This window comes from Cynocephalus volans, chromosome 7, assembly GCF_027409185.1.
Source record: "Cynocephalus volans isolate mCynVol1 chromosome 7, mCynVol1.pri, whole genome shotgun sequence".
NCBI classification, from domain to species: Eukaryota; Metazoa; Chordata; class Mammalia; order Dermoptera; family Cynocephalidae; genus Cynocephalus; species Cynocephalus volans.
The window spans coordinates 65980123-65997866 of NC_084466.1; the positions used below are offsets into that span (position 1 = coordinate 65980123).

At 33.8% G+C, this 17744-nt stretch overlaps 1 protein-coding gene across 3 annotated transcripts in view; it reads left to right on the top strand.

The window, feature by feature from the left end:
• The window catches only part of RB1 (RB transcriptional corepressor 1), a 156081-nt gene that overhangs the window by 83292 nt on the left and 55045 nt on the right, over positions 1 to 17744 (top strand). The window lies entirely within an intron of this gene.

The following is a 17744-nucleotide window of genomic DNA, read 5'->3' on the forward strand; positions in this document are numbered from 1 at the left end:
ATGCCATCTCTTGTTTGAAGAGAGGCAGGTCACATTTCAGAAGAGCATGTGGGATGGGAAATCTTGATGTGGCAACATGTTAAGGTTGTATGTAGGTACCATGGCAGGAAATTGAGGAGGTTTCTGTTTGATGGCTTTTTTTTTTTTTTAAATTAAACAGAGCTGAGGTAATTTGTTGAGAGTGGGAGGTGGGGATAGGGAGTGAAAAGTGGTACAGTCAGAAGTTGGAGGAGGGTAGACACAATTTGAAGTTGTTATTGTGGATAATATTGGAGCTGACTGGTAAAAGATAAGAGGATTGCCTGGCAACATTGAAGGAAATTTTGAGGCAAAAACCCTGAATTTGTGTGGTGGCCTTATTTTTCCAGCATCATAGGTGGAAAAGTAATAAAATTTGCCACTCTTTATTGACAGTTTATTTTGTGCCAGGCACTTTGGTGAGCAGTAGGAACCTAAGGTGTAGGATTAGAAAAGGTAAACAGCTAGATTGAACCAGGCTATTGGGGTATGGCTAAGCAGATGCAATAGAATGATAATGGGGCAAGAAAGTTGAGGTTATAGTGACTAGAGTGTTAAGGTGTGTTTTCAGCTACATAGAGAAGATAGGAGACTGATAGAGAAAGGAGAAATTCTAAGAAACAGGAACTTCTAATGAAGTTTAATTGGTGTAGTGGGAGTGACAATGAGGGTGAAAGCATAAAAGATTGTAGTCAGAGAGTGAGATGCTTCTAGAGACAAAACATTTCTGAGTAGTTTACCATATTCTAAGAAATGGTCTTGGGAATGTATAACTGAATTAGAGTGGAAGTGAAGACAATTAGAAATGAGGAGGTCAAAGAACCAAGAGTCTAAGTGAGCGACAAGGTCACCCAAGACATGGTGGCAGGAAAGAATGTGAACTAGGGACTAATGACTTCAATATGTGAGGGAAGACACCAGGACATAAGTAGTGCAAGGTGGGGCAGAAGGCTAGAGAGGTCCTGAAAAGCGAAATGCCTGTCTCACTTTAAAAAAATCTCTCTCACAATACCTAGTCCCGTGTCTCACATAATAGAATTTAGTGTATAAACGATTAGAATTGTAATGTCCTTTGAATTTATGCCTTAATCATTATGAAACAACTCTTTATCACTGAAAATATTCTTTTTTATTTTTATTTTTAGTTTCTTTATTGTAAAATATATATATAAGAATTGCCATTTTAAGCACTTCTAAACACACAGTTGTGTGGAATTATTTACATTCACAATGCTGTATAACCACTACCTCCATCTATTTTTAAGACTTTTTCACCATCCTAGACATAAACTCTGTAACCATTAAGCAATAACTTCTCAATATTCCTTCCCCCTTGTTTCTGGTAGCCTCTCTCTACTTCTGTCTCTGAAAAAAAGTTTTTAATTTATTTTTTCTTAATTGACCCATGATAATTGTATATATTTACAGAGCAAATTGTGATATTTGGTACATTTATACAGTGTTCAATGATTATATCAAGGTATTTAGCATATTCATCACCTCGAACATTTGTCACCTCTTTGTGTTGGGAACATTCAACAAATTCTCAACTAGCTACTTGAAGTTATACAGTAATTTGTTGTTGACTGTAGTCTCCCTATATTGCTATAGAACACTAGATCTTATTCTTCCTCTATCTCTACGATTTTTTATCCATGACCACCCTCTCTCCACCCCCCCACCCCATCCCCTTAATAGCTTCTAGTAACCACTGTTCTACTCTCTACTTCTATGAGATCACCTTTTTTAGCTTCCACATATGAGTGAGAACATGTGGTATTTCTCTTTTTATGCTTGACTTATTTCATTTAACATAATTTTCTCCAAGCTCATCCATGTTACTGCACATGGCAGAATTCCATATTTTTTATGGCTGAGTAGTATTCCATTGTGTACATATACCACATTTTCTTTATCCAGTCATCTGTTGATGGACATTTAAGTTGGTTCCAAATCTTGGCTATTGTGAATAGAGCCACAATAAACATGGGAGTGCAGGTATCCCTTCAACACATTGATTTCTGTTCCTTTGAATATAAACGCAGTAGTGGGATTGCTGGATTATATGGTAGTTCCAGCTATAGTTTTTTGAGAAACCTCCATACTGTTTTCCATAGTGGCTATACTAATTTACATTCCCATCAACAATGAATAAGAGTTCCTTTTTCTCTGCAATCTTGATAGCCCTTCATTGTCTGTCTTTTTGATAATAGTCATTCTAACTAGGGTGAGATGATATCTCACTATGGTTTTGATTTGTATTTCTCTGATGATTAGCGATGTTAAAATTAATCATGTTTTCATATACCTGTTGGCCATTTCTATGTCTTCTTTTGAGAAATGTCTGTTCAGCTCATTGCCCCTTTTTTAATTGGATCATTGTTTTTTTTAAAATTGAGTTGTTTCAGTTCTTTGTGTATTTTGGACATCAATCCCTTGTTAGATGTATAGTTTGCAAATATTTTCACCCATTCTGTAGGTTGTCTCTTCACTCTGTTGATTGTTTTCTCTGCTGCACAGAAGCTTTTTAGTTTGATATAATCCTTTTTATCTATTTCTGCTTCTGTTGCCTGTGCTTTAGATGTCTTATTCTTAAAGTCTTTGCCCAGACCTACGTCCTGAAGTGTTTCCTATGAGTTTTCTTCCAGAAGTTTTATAGTTTTGGGTCTTATATTTAAGTCCTTAATCCTTTATTTTTACCTATGTGCATCTTTAATCTTAAAGTGATTTTTTTTTTATATGCAACATATAGTTGGGTCTTGTTTGTTTGTTTGTTTAATCCTTGTATTTGTCTATCTGTATGTAATAGGATTTTTCTTTTTGGCTGCTTGTAAGATTTTCTCCTTATCACTGGTTTTAAGCAATTTGATTATGATATGCCTTGGTTTAGTTTTCTTCATGTTTCTTTTGCTTGGAGTTCTGCTTGGATATGTGTGCTTATAGATTTCATCACGTTGTTTTAAAAACTATTTTTGTTGACTTTCTCCACTCCCTTTATTAGGGGATTCCATTCACACATATATTAGGTTGCTTGAAGTTGTCCCACGGCTCAATAATGATTTTTTTTTTCCTCCCAAATGTTTTCCTTCATTTTGGAAGTTCATTGATTTTTTCTTCTGAAGCGTCTAATCTATTAATCTTATCTATTATATTTTTAATTTTAGATACTATATTTTTCATCTCTAGAAATTTGATTTGGGTCTTTTTATATTCTTCTGTATCTTTCTTTAATATGTTTGTGCTTTCCTTTACTTTTCTGAATGTACGGAATATAGGTTTTATAACTTTTCTAATGTCTCTTTCCGCTAATTCTAACATCTTTGCCTTTTAGATCTATTTCTATTGACTGACATTTTCCCTTTTAAGAGTTATATTTTTCTGCTTTTTTGCCTGCTTGGCAGTTTTTATTGGATGCCAACTAAAGTGAGTTTTACTGGGTTCTGGATATTTTCATATTCCTTTCACTATTCTTGAGCTTTGTTTTGGAAGACAGTGAAATTATTTGGAAGCAGTTTGGTCCTTTGAAAGCTTTAATTTTAGACAAAGCCAAAGCAGTCTTTAATCTGTATCTAATTTTTCTCCACTATCCAGGCAATGCTCTTCCAAGTACTCTACCTGATGTCCCATATATTACAATGTTTTTTCACTCTGGCTAGTGGAAATCAGAACTCTTCCTGGCCCTGTGCCAGCTCCTGGAGTGGTTCTGTCAGTCTCGGAGTAGTTCCAAAAGTTCTTTCACTGGCTTTGAGTAGTTTCCTCATGTGCGCACACTGATCCACACTAGTCAGTACTCAGCACAGGACAGTGATCCCTGAGAGAAGGGAAACAAAAGGTGAGCCCCACAATAGCTTATTGCCTAGAGAGAGTTGACAGCACAGGGAGGAGAAACTAGAATAGAGCCCAGTTGTCCCCCAGTTGAAGAAACAGTTGAGAAATCAGAGAAGCCAAGGCAACTAAAATTAGCAGGACATAATACTAGAGGAGAGAAAGCTGCAGAAAGAGTTCCAGAGGTCTGGAGAGGGTTACCCTAGAGTCTCCAGTTGAGTACTAAGGTCTGAAAACTATTGTTTCATTTATTTTGTTAACATTTGTAGTTGTTTAAACAAATCTGGTTTGTGTTGCTCTATCAGGGCTGGCAGGGTTACTAAACATAAGGCTTAGTGATTGGTAAAGTATTTATACATATAAAGTATGTGTAATTAAAAATTATATAGGATTGATCTCTGTTTTCTTGTATTGGGTCTTCTGAATAAGACAGTTTTGTAGAGGTACTTATTATATAGAGAACACAAAAGTACTAGTTATTGACTATTTCCTTGTGTTAAATTTTAATAAATCATAAGAAAGTTATCTCCTTTAAGTGTTGTCACATGTAGCTGACTTATTACGTTGGATTCTATCATACTGTTTTTCTCTGGTCACCAAATGTGAGCAAGTTTCTTCATTCAGTTACACAAATATTTGGCCAAAATTCTTTTTCATGAGGAAAGATTTTTTTCAAATTATTTTTCCAAATTTGTAATGAAGTGCTATTTCATACATCAGTACAGTTGTAATGAATAGCTCATATTTTTGGAGTCCTGTTTTGGTGACAAACTTACAAACAAATTTTTAAGCATCTTTGGTATTCTTTTGAAATGTCAAACTTGACAGGAAGTAAACACAAAAGGGAGAAAAGCTTGTGGCTCTGAAAAAGCCAAAAAGGATATCTGTTGTATGTTTGTATGGTGAATCATTAACCTCTAGTGCACTTTTCACAAAGGTTTCAGTATTTACCATTAGACTTTTTTATTTTTAAGTTACATTTTACTGAGAGCTATTTCTTAGGAAGGTAAGTGAATTGTAAGACAATGATTAAGTTACATTAACATTTTTTTTAAAACATGGTAAGGACAATGAAGCGATGTGATGCTATATTTACATTTACACAATAGCCATGCTGCTATAATGAAAAATTATGTTGTGATTTTAAAATTCCTCATGAGTTATTTAAAATAACGATGTATGTACTTTTTTGTCAGCAAGAGGAAGCATTTTATTTTAATTTTAAAAATCTCATTCTCTCTGAAAACACAGCTAAGGCTTTAACCTTTCTCACTCTGACCCAGTGTATTCCTGATATCTTGCCCTTAACTTCCATAGCTATCCAGTCGCTTCTTAAGTGATTTAGTAGACTTGACTTTACTATTCAAAACTGAAATTATTTTATTGTTCTAAATACAGCCTTGCTTCCTAATATATCGGTTTTTCCATTACTTTTCAGGTCATTGAGGCTTGGATATTGAGCATTCTCTCCTCTTTCTCTATAGTTTAATACAGAGTCCTATAATTAAAAAACAAAAACAAAAATAACAAACAAAAAAAACTTTACTATGTCTCTCAGATTTATTTTATTATTATTTTTAAAATGTTTCATTATACTTCCCTAGATGAGATCATCACCTTTCTTTAATTTGTCTAAAGTCACCCAGTTGGCATTTGAATCCAGATTGGTTTGATTCCAAATACCGTGTTGGTTTCTAGTAAAGTGCTCTATCACTGTAGTGCGTTATTTCTGTTAAATCATTCACACTGTTTTTATTACCATTATAACATGTAGTCAGGCATATGGGACAGTGAAGAAGAAAGCAGTGTAACTAGTAAGTTTACTTTATTCCAAGTGAAAAAATACTATGTGTATTTTTTATCTTGAGTAACAAGGTAAGTGAGTTTATTGCCTAGTAGTTAATTAGGAATAGGAAGGGGAAGAGTAACATTTGTTGAGCAGCTCTTCTGTGCAGTACACTTTGACTGTTGGTCTGGTTTATTCCTCAGAAAGAAAGATTAGAAGATTTTAGAAAAAAGAGCAAGCTGTGGTTTGAAAGGAAGTACTAGTGTGCCTACTTGCAACTCAGAAATGAGTCTTCATGGAAAGATTTGTATTAACTTTTAATTCTACTTTTCCTCGGGCTTCTTGAAGTACCCTCATATAATAGTAGAAGTGTTTTCAGAATCCATAATAATTTAGGTTGAAATTAGGTATTTAGATCAACCTTCAAGGAAATTAAAGAGAAGGATGAGAAGGAGGTGAAATGGAAAGCTAGATCTGTTTTCATAGACAGAAATGTTAGAACTGAAGTTTTTTTGTTGTTTTACTTTTTCTCTCAGTTTTTAATAGAAGATTTCAGTCATCTTCTATAAGAATGAAAAAAATGTAAAGACAGAGGGGAAAATAAAGGAAGGCAATATCTTAGAAATAAAATTTTTGATAGTGACTTAGTTTTCTAACAGTGAACAAATAGTCTAAAGAGAATTTAAAAACATATATGTGAAAAAGTACAAACAAAAATAAGGATAGTAACATATGACTAATTACTCACTGAAATATAAATAGATGGTTGCTTAAAAAGTATTTAAGAATATAAGGCCAATTTAATAAAATAACTATTTTTTCTTCATAATTGTTAAGGATCAGTAGGTTTTAACAGGGTTTTTATGTGGTTCCTCATATGTTACCAAGAAAACAACAGAAAACCTAAGGAAACTGAGATAGCTAATATAAATCAATGCAGGTCTTCCTCTGTATTGAATGCTTATGTAAGCCCGAGTTCTTGATTCAGATCTGTTTATGGTTTTAAACTTAAAATCTTTCCTATATCTAAACTTTTGCTTAAGGGACTCCTAGTACTTGGACCCTGTGTTTGACCCCTAAGTAAGTCTATTTTTTTCCCTATGCATTTGCCCCATTCTTTAATCCATAAAACATTCTGACATATATGAGAAATTGCTACAATTCTCTGTGGAGAAGTATTCGTGACTTGTCCGTTCAGGCAGCCCCTCCCCACCATACCATCTGTACTATATACATTACCCATTCTCTTTGTTCATGAATTGGCACAAGGGACTAAAGAAATTCAGGGATGTTAAAAAAAAAAAAAAATCCAGCAGCTCAGGAATGTTCTTTATGTAGCTCATAGAAAATTGGTTTAGGAAGCAGTGTTTGAAAAAAGCTCATGATTCACTACTTTGGAATATTTCCTGGTTATCATACAGACCATTGTCAGAATGACCTTCACTTATGAGTATGACATTTCAGTGTAGAAATAATGACAACATTATTGCATATGTGCTGTTACAGGCACTGTTAAAAGTGCTTAAATGTGTTAACTCATTTACTTCTCACTACTCTATGAAATAAATACTATCATTATCACCATTTCACAGATGAAGAAACTGAGGCACAGAGAAGTTAAGAAACTTTCCCTTGTTCACAAAACTAGTTGTTGGCAGAGCCAGAATTTCTGGTTTCAGAGACTGTACTCTTAACCTCTATGCTGCCTCTTGGTATGTGTTAGTTTACTGTTTGGAATATGCATTGTAATGATTAGTTTCTTTATTCTTCTTTTATATGTGCTTGTATCTTTCTTTTTGTGAGTGTTGTTATGCTGTATAGCAGAAGGAGCCTGGGTTTTGGATCGCCAGATCTCATTTAATCTTCACAGAAGCCTGGAAGGGTAAACATTGCTGTCCCTGTATTATAGATGAAGAAACTTAAGGTTCAAAGATGTCATGTAACTTTGGTGTGGTTCTGAGCAAGTTATGTCTCTATCATGTTTCCTTGTCTGTTGATGTGGATAATAACACTTACTTTTCAAAGTTGTGAGGAAAAATTAGCATTGATGAGAACGGTAATTAGAAACATCACAATTAATTGTTCCCTTCCTTTCTTTCCTTTTCCTCTACTATTCAGTGATTTCTTAAGAACAGAGAACTGAGAACACAGTTAAACAGTATTGACCTGTTTATTCTGGCTTTCTAGAAGTGTGGAGAACTTTTCTCTTCTCCTGAGGTTATCCCCCCCTCCTGCCCCGCCCATCTCCACCCCCCATTGCCTTCTCAAAATGGAAAAAGTTCAGGGGAAAAAAGGCGTCACCGAACTCCAGCATTGTTAAGTGTGGGCAGTGTTTGCTGTTACACTGCAGTTGGAATTTGTTCTGTTGCTTTAGTATGAATCATGTCAGTAATTACCCTGAGGGCAGTGTTAGTTCACTATTCAAGTACAAACAAGAAAGGAGGTAGCAATTGTAGAAGAATAGCTAGGAAATGTCCTCTGTACTTAACCTGTGGGAATGGAAGCACGCATACTCTTTGTCAGAGGGTCTTATATGGGGTAATGATGTTAGAGAATTACTTGAATATAGTCTTAGAATTTCCAGTTTCTAAACTTGTAGTCATATCTCAACTGGAATAGTGAGGAAGGGCTTTGGAATTCTGTATGTGCAAGAAACAAAGAGGAGAACTTTCTTACAAGATATCTATCCTAAGCAGTGTAGCTTCTGAATTTGTCCAGCAAAATAAGATGCTATTATTAATTCATGAGTTTAGTAAAATTTTAGAACCACTCTGGGGCAATTATTCTTAAATTATCTAAGTTCACTTACTCTTAACTGTAAAATAGAACATTTTGGCATTTCTCTTTTCCAAATATTTATAGCATGTTTTTAAAATGCTCAACTGTCACAACCCAGTCTGCTTCAACATGCATGTTTGTGGCCCTTGCATGTATGGTTTTATTAATTTACTCATTGGTTCCTAATATTTTCTACTGTTGTCAGAAATGGCCAAATATCAAAAGTGTTTTTGGTGTCTTCCTGTAAGTGCTAGATTTAGAGCATGATAAAGAAACGTAGGGTAGGAAACAGCCGAGTTTGTTCAAAAAACCTTTTTTGTTTTTCTTGCTAAGTTTCAGTGTTTCTTAGCTCCATTAAAATATAACAGAATTCGTCTTTAAGATTTTGGTTATACTCCTTAGGAATTCTTCAAAGACCAACCTAACTCTGTCTTGCTATCTTGTAAGTGTGATCATTTTTATCATTATACCCTTTCCATATTTTAAGATAATTTGTTTGAAAGTTTTTTCATTTACATATTAAGTAGTGCTAGTTTTTGTATTAAGTTAGTTATTTAGATTTCTTTCTTGTAAGCACTGAAATGAGAAAAGTAGAGAAGTGAGATAACTTGTCTTTTACTAATACATAAGTCATAAACAAAAATAAACATTGAATTCCCTAAATCAATACTAGATTTCTCTATTTGTTCTTGAAAATATAATCTTCTGCATTGTCTTTCTAGTCGGAATATTGGACACATCTAATTACTACATACTTTTGGACCAGATCTAATTTACTCAAACCCACATATGTAAACAGGGTCTTCTGAAAATAAACTTTTCCACAGTTCAGTTCCAATGAAGAATAAATGACTTCTGGGGGTAGGGGGCGGGGGGAGGAGACTTGTAAAGATTGCCAGTGATAATGCAAAAATGATATCCATGGCCTTTGTGATTATTTCTCTAATAGCAACTATGAATCTCTTGTAGAGAAACTATACATGTCCTTTTCTATTTTTTTAACACATGTTCATATTTTTTTCCTTAAGTAGCTAAGATTAAATTGAATTATGTGTGTTTCAGTCTTTTTCATCTGAACAAGTTCTATGAGACCACAACATAACTGCTGGGCAAAAATTACTATACTTCTTGAAAACCAGTTATTTTGGCCATTAGCAAAATTTACATATGTGACATATGAGCCAAATGGTACAATTTTTTAGTGCTAAATTTTAAACTAGTATTCAGTTTTATTTAAATAAACTGCTTCTGTTCACCAAGTATTATAAATAAAACCTCTTTTCCTGAAAAGCCTAAATTTTATTTCAATGTGAATGTTTTAAACTCATGTAATTAAATCAGAGTTCTTTATTTTAAATTAAAGATTTGTAATACATGATTCACAGGTTTTATATACTATGAAAATATGAGCTAACAATAAAATTGGTAAAATTATTTGGAAAATTATAATTTAAAAAAATTAAATGGAAGATTGTTGTCCATAAAAAAAGACTTTGTTTTGACGAAAAAGCCCTTTGCTTATTGTTTTTTAGCAGCAATAAAAGAGTTTGAGTGGTATGATTTTTTCTTATGTAACTTAGACCGTGCAATTACTTTTAAAAATGAGAATATTTTTGGTTTGGAGTAGCAGACTAACCACACACCTTTACCTCCTTTTTACCTCCTTTGTCCCCCAAAACCCTACAGAAGTGACAGAAGAGAAACATAAAGTACACACAAACACGTGTGTGCACACACACAAAGCCCAGCAGTACTCAGACTATTAAGTGGAAAACCTATGGAGGGAAGTGGAGAGGTTGATTCATTTTTGAGGATAAAAAGTAAATGAGAGGAGTGTGTTGTTGGGTACTATAAGGTAAAGAAAAACCGCAGCACAGAATACACACAGGAAAGGGCTCTGGTGGGAGTGGGAGTCTTAGAGAGTCTGCAAACTCAAACTGACTGATACAGCGAGAGGGGCAATAATCAGGAGAGTTTTCTAAAAGTACTATCTGGTAGTACTACTGGTAGTGCTCCTCAAACTTTAGCATGCATCAGAATCACCTGAAAGGCTTGTTAAAACACAGATTACAGATTGCTGGGCCCAACCCCAAAGTTTACAGGGTAGGGTCCAAGAATTTGTATTTCTAACATTTTTTCAGGTGATGCTGCTGCTGCTGGTTAGGCACTACACTTTGATAACCGCATTTTGAGAACATGAAATACCTGGACCAGTCTCCCTGAGACCACGCCAGCCTGTAAGGATCAGGAAGATGCACCTCCCTCTGTACTGATGAATTGGAAAAAGACGCTTCTTCATACACAGCAGCCCTAGGCTTGATATACAGATCTTAGGCTGAAGCCCCATGCTATTGTGCAATGCACAAAACTATACAGATACAGGCCTAGCCCCACCCCACACCAAATTTTGTGTATGCATACACACACAGGGCTAGGATTGCCTGATGGTGCCAAAGAGAGAAGCAGAGCAGAAATTGAGATAATTTCAGACTTCTGTAAGAGACTTGAAGGAAAAAAAAAGGAAAGGTAATTCTTCCTAGCAAGAAAATATAAACTATTACACTGTTAGGTTATATAGCTACATACTTTGGTATTTTGGGGCACCTCAGTTCAGTATCTATCTGTTCATCTCCACAAGTAAGACCAGAGAAAATGGAGGAGAAAAAAAATAATAATGAAAAATAAAAGAAAAAAATTCCCAAAGCTAATGAAAGCCAGGAAGCTTCAGATGGAAAGGGCCCATGGTGCCAAACATGATTATTAATGTGGATGCATCGTGGTGAAAGTTCAGAACTCTAAAGATAATAAGAAAACTATAAAAGCTTCCAGAGAGAAAAATTATGTTATTTATAGTGGAATAAAAGCCAGATCAGCACTGCAGTTCTCATCAGGAATAGTGGATGTTCGATAACCTATAATTTTTTATCAGACCTACACTTGTCAAACATGAAGGCAAAATAAAGTAATTTTCAGACATGTGAGGACTCAGAAAATTTATCTCTTGACTGTCCTTTTGAAATGAAATTACTAGAGGATATTCTTTCGCAAAATGAAAAAGGAATCCAAGAAAAGGGAAATCATGGAATCTAAGAAAGAGTGAAACTAGTAGTAGTGCAGAGAGAAAAAAAAAAATGGGAAAAATTCTAGGATGCAGCAGGCCTAGAAAATAGTTGTTCCAAATGAGAAGCCAGATAGTTCCATAAAGAATACCTTCAAGAAGAAAGTGGTTTTAGCAATTGTATGACCTCATCTAAATAGTGGTAATCCAACAGATACTGTTTAAAGTTGATAAATCAAGTAATAAGAGTTACGGTGATAACTGGAAGAGCTGAATTCTTGCATTGTAGAAGTATTGACAAAAGAAATTCGCCTTTTTTCCTTAGGCTTTTGAAGAACTAAATGAGCCATAGGATTGATGAAAAAAAGGCAGTCTTTATTTGTTTACATTTTAGTGTGTAGGTATAGGAGATTTATTAGAACTACGTTGATAAATACTCAGAGTAGGTACTATATAAGTAAATAGGTATTGGTTATTAACAATCTCCAGTCTGGCAGGCAAATGATATCTAATTTGTTCCACTTCCAGTCTTTACTCCCCTCTATTTCAGTCCTATGTGATGCCCTATAGAGAATCTAACGAAGTACAAAACATTATCCCTTTCCTTGAGGACCTCAATGTATTTAGTTAGGAAGATAAGAAATACCCATGTAAAAAAATAATAAAGGCAGTAAATAAATACCAAATAAGTGATACTGACAATAAGCATTATCAAAGATGATTTTGTTTTAGGCTAGGAGTTGAACTGGACCTTATAGCATGAGAAGGATTTTAACAAAGACAATGAGCAGAGTGAGCTTTATTGACTGGGATGGGGAGTAAGGTATGGCATGCCTAAATGTTTAGAGTCAAGAAAGTGAGAGTTATGAACACAGGACAAATAGTGGACCAAACTGAAATGGAGGAGTCTTACTGGGGAGACAGAAAAGAGACTAAAATATTAAGTAGTAGGTCAGGGCCATATTTTGGGGAACTTTGAACTTGGAAACTAGACTTTTCCCTTCAATAGAGAATCTGACAGCTTTTAAAACTGGACATTAAGTGATAAGTGTAAAGTGGTGATTTAATAGGTGAATCTGGTTAAGCCATCCTTAATGAGTTGAGAGAAAGGAGGAAACATGCGGAGTGAGAGAATAATTGCAGTAGTTCCAATATGACATGGAACAATTTTGATAGTGGTTATTAAAAGGAAGAAATGAATGAAAGTCATAAGTAACTAGAATGAGAGTCATAGAGTATGAGTTGAACCTTATATATTGTGTAGTCCAAAACCCTTAACTGAAGATTGAAGAGGTCAACATAGAGAGGTTAAATGACTAAAGTTATACTAGTTTGTATTAAAGCCCTGATTAGAACTCATGTCCCTCCTTTAATAGAACTTTAAGGTTCAGTCATTCAGAGATAATTATTGAGACCAATCATGTGCCAGGCACTAATAAAAATGAAGTTCTTGGGTATTTTTCTTTCCCATCCTTGTTGGTTTTAGTATTTTTTTTACTATGTAGAACAGGAGGTGGCACATACAGCCTTTAGACTGACCACCTGTTTTTGTAAATAAAGTTGTATTGGAACACAGCCACCTTAATCATTTATTTTGCTCTGTAATGCAGAGATGAGACATTATAATAAGAATCTGTAGCCCAAAGGTCTAGAATATTTACAGTCAGACCCTTGAGGAAAAAGTTTGCTGATTCCTGATGTACATCAACAGGCTTTTCAAAATTAAAACTGTACAAAAAGGTGTCATCAAAGAACTGTCATACTCTTTAATACCCCTTTACCCCATTCCCCACCTCATCCCTTGTTTTTTGATTTATCCTTCCTGCATTTGTTTTTGTAAAAATAAGCAGGTATATGTATGTTTTATTGTCTTGCCTTTTTCTTATATAAAAGGTGGCATATAAGGGAACTTCAGAAAGTTCATGGAAAGATTCATACTTACCTTTTAATTCTATTTTTCCATTGACTTTTTGAAGTACACTTGTACTATTTGTGCTCTTTCACGTTTTCGCTTTTTTCATTTAACAACACTTTCTAGAAATCATTTCATTATCAGTTCATAGAGATCTTTCTCATTATTACAGCTGCATAATACTACATTGTGTGTACATACTATAGTTTATTTAGGCTATCTATGCTTGAACATATAGTTAGTTTCCAGTATTTTGCAATTTCAAGTAATTCAACAATAAATAACCGTGTGTGTGTGTGTGTGTGTGTGTGTGTATGTGTGTGTATGTGTGTATTTTTATGTTATTGCAATCATGTCTTCAGGGTAAATACCTAGAAGTGAAGAATAATCTTGTGCATACGTATTTTTATATTACTGAAGTTGTATCTTCAGAATAAATACCTAGAAGTGAGAATGTTGGGTCAAAGGGTAAATGTGTGTGTTTGATATTGCTAAATTCCTATCCATAAGGGTTGTATCATTTTGCATTTCCATCAGCAATGTATGAAGGTACGAATTTTTCTACAAGGCCTGCTAACTTAATTTTACCAAGTTAACGCCATTAAAATATTCTTCCCATCTGTGGTCACTATCATTTCAAAAAAGATTTCTCCCATTTTCATAAGGGCGAAAGGACATAAGCAGAGTAAAGGATAAGAACAGTCCTTTAAATTGTATACATATAATGTCATTATAATTATCTCTCTCTTTTTGCCAAAGTCTAAGGCATCTCTACCCAGTATCAGAGGGGTCTTTTTGAAATGCAAATCTGATCATGTCTCTCCTACTTGAAATCATTCATAACTTTCCACATATCCTCAGCTCTTAACATGGTCTATAGGTACATGCAAGATCTCAGCCCTGTACTCCAGCCACTTTGACTTTAACTCTTTCAGTATACCAACTTCTCTACCACAGGGCCTTTACATATGCTCCTCCCCTTGCCACCATTAAAGAACTGGACAATTCAAAAAAATCTGGGTTTTTACTCTGGCTCTACCTTAACTTGTTATGTGACTTTTTGCAAGGTACTTACCCTTTTGGTTCCTCCATGTCCTCAACCTAGGGTGTAATTTTATCAGTTGACTGCCAGGCCCTTTCAGTTCTACATTGTGAATTTTCCAGAAGCAATTTTGGTAGGAAGATAATGGAACACAGCATATTCACCCTATGGCTATTAACTGTAACTCAGCTGTAAGTATGCAAAACATATTTGTTTCTCACTCGTAACATTTAAATTATTTTCAGAAATCACTTGATTGGTTGAATCTATATGAGTAAAGCAAATTTTGACTTTTAAAACTGATTATTAAATTCTTGAATTATCCCTACTTCTGAGTTCCTATCTTTTCTATTGATTTTACCACTGCTTTTCATATGGGAGAGACAATTTTGTACCCTTTTAAGAGGTTATTCAAGTCTTTTTGAGAGAGGGAGGGAGGGGGAAGGACTAGGTAGAGAAGTTTTCCTACAGTTATTTTCATATTTGTTGCCTTGTTTAATTAATATTCTTCATACTTGTATAAAACTGACAGCCAGACATTAGGTAAAAAGAGATAAAATCGAAATTTGAGAATTAGAGATTTTAGGAATATATACATGTTGATCTCTGGAAAATTGCTAATTAAGTAATATTGTTGATCATTAAATACTCCCGTTGATTTAAATATGTTCTATGTCCTTAAGTTTGTTCATTAGTCCTATTTATTTGGCGTTTGTTTTTTGGAAGTCATGTTATAAAAGGGTAATTCAGTTTCCAGGCCAGTACGAAAGAGATTTTTCAGAGCAGCTTACCAGTTTAAGATTTTATCCATGCGTAAGCACTGCTTCTGTAGAAAAATTCATTCACAACTGCAAACACCAGGTCACATCTTCCCTTATTTGTGACATCCTGAGTTATATTGGCATGCAGGCACTAAGAAAGTCTGGGTGTTGGGTGGTAGTAAAGATTCTTCTAGACAATAGTAACAATATGTAAACAAAAGACAAAGTACGTGTCTCATCAGGGGTCCAAAATTGCAGGACCAAAAAGCAATTGCTCCAGACTCGTAATAGCTATGTACCATTTATAAATCAAATATTTCTCAGTTATTCCTCAATTGAGTGGCTAATTTCTCTAAATACCACTGTATATATTTGGGATTTATAATTCAAATTACTTTCAGTATTTTGAATGGGGAATATTAAGATTTGCTGATAACTCCTTGATAAAGTAGTGACTTCAGTTTCTTTAATTTTCTGTGGATATATTATGTACAGTATTATACATCTTTATACTTTTTTTTTTGTATTTTCTCAAGAAATAGAATATCTAAGTTCAGAACCAGTCATTACGATGCTGAAAAGCTGTCTTCCACACCTGAAAAATAATATGGGAAGGAAGATTAGACTCTTGTATGAAGATGTTAAACACAACATTTGGGGGGGGCGGGGAGGTCTTGATACTATTATTTTAAGGTAATAAAAAGTAAAATCCTTAGAGTTCTAATATTAATGTGGGTTTTCTGAGTAAAAGGGAAAGAGAAAACCTTCAGGATATATAGTTTACCTTAAAGTACAACACTAACAAAAGAAAATAATTTTGTTTTGGTATTCTTTCTGTATAGGTAAGATTTACTCTATTTTCATATAGGTAAGATTTACTCAGTATTTGAAATTCTAGATGAGACAACTAATATTTGTTATCTGTTAAGTATTTCTTTATGAAGATTCTTAGAAAAATTTTGATTCATATAACATCCTGTTGACAAGAGGGCAACAAAAAATTTATCTTGTGAACACAGTAATAACAACTGTCCGATAACTATTTTGCTTGTATTTTAAAGTAATATTCATGCTTTGTGATCTTGCCTTTAAATTTTACTCCAGATTTTTAAGCTGAGGGAAGTTCAGAGAAATCTCAAAGTTATGTAATTCCCTGCCCCTTTCCTCCAGATCAGTAGGTTGTTAGTTGCTTTTCAGCTCAAAAATATGTGTTTGAGTGCTAAATGTATTTTGGTTTTCTGAACTGTGATATCAAATAAAGGAACTTCAGGTCAATTGAAGAAAACATCATTTATGGTGTATATATACTTCTCTCGAGATGTAAAGGACCATTCTTAATTTCTTCACTAGGTTTTTTTTTTAGGGATTCATTTTGCTTTTAAGTTTACCTAAAGGAAACCATGGGTCCTTAAAGAACCACCCCCCTTTTTATTTTATTGAAAATGGGTTTACCTGTCTAACAAGTACTTATGATTTGTCTGAAATCATTGCAGCCAAAACCGAGAGAACAGTAAAAATCAAATTTAAATCTTGAAAGTGTGTGTCAAAATTGTTTTCGGGACTTGAAAGATTAAGATGGTAAAAATCAAATAGGTTGAACGCTGAATTTAATTACATGTTCTTTTTCTCAAATAAAAAGCATCTGTTTTAGTTAACTTTGGAGAACTGCTTGAATTTGGAGTGAAGAAAGAATATGCTGGAAAATGAAAAAGTTTTAGTGTAACTGGTACTTTTCTAAATTATAGCTCAAAGCCATATTTTTTTATGATTAGTGAAATGAAAATGTAGTTGTGTTTAGGTATTTGACCTTATAGTTTTGCTGCTTTTTAATGTAAGGAACTGTGTGTCCTTACTTAATAAATTACTTTGGCACAAATACAGTAATATTTTGCCTACTTGAAATAACATTTTTAACTTCAGTATTTGGCTTAAAATGGTCAGAAGAGGTAAGGGAAGTAAAAAAAAATGTGTCTATATGTGTGTCACTTTCTAAGTGCTAAGTACTATATCACTATCTCTGGTGTTTCTCTGACCTAACATACTTAAAATCCAAGTTCTTTATTGGGATATAAATGTACCTTTCAGATGTACCCTCTGGTAGTATTTCATTTTTTAAAAATTTGCTTAGCAAAATAACATTTCATTACTTCTCTCTGTCTCAATTTTTGTGGCATATATCATTTTGAAATTGGGTGCTGTTATATCCAGAAAATGAATCAAAATGAGAATTTCAAAATATACCATATAGTTAGATAGCACCTGTTTTTTACAAATTGCCTACAAAGACAAAACTCCTAAATATAATCTATAAGTGTTACTGCTCCAGGTCTTCAGATAGTATATGTCATCATTTTACAGAAGACTACATTTTTAAACTAGTTTTTTGGGAAAATACTCCAAAAACATTTGATTATTTCAAATTATTCTCCTTTCTCATTTATTATTATTGTTTAAGAAACGTGATTAGTAGTTTTAATTCAAAATGAAATAAAAATGAGATATATGTTGAATAAAAATATTAAATGCTTAAACAAAACCTTGAATAAATCAGTTAGTATAAAAAT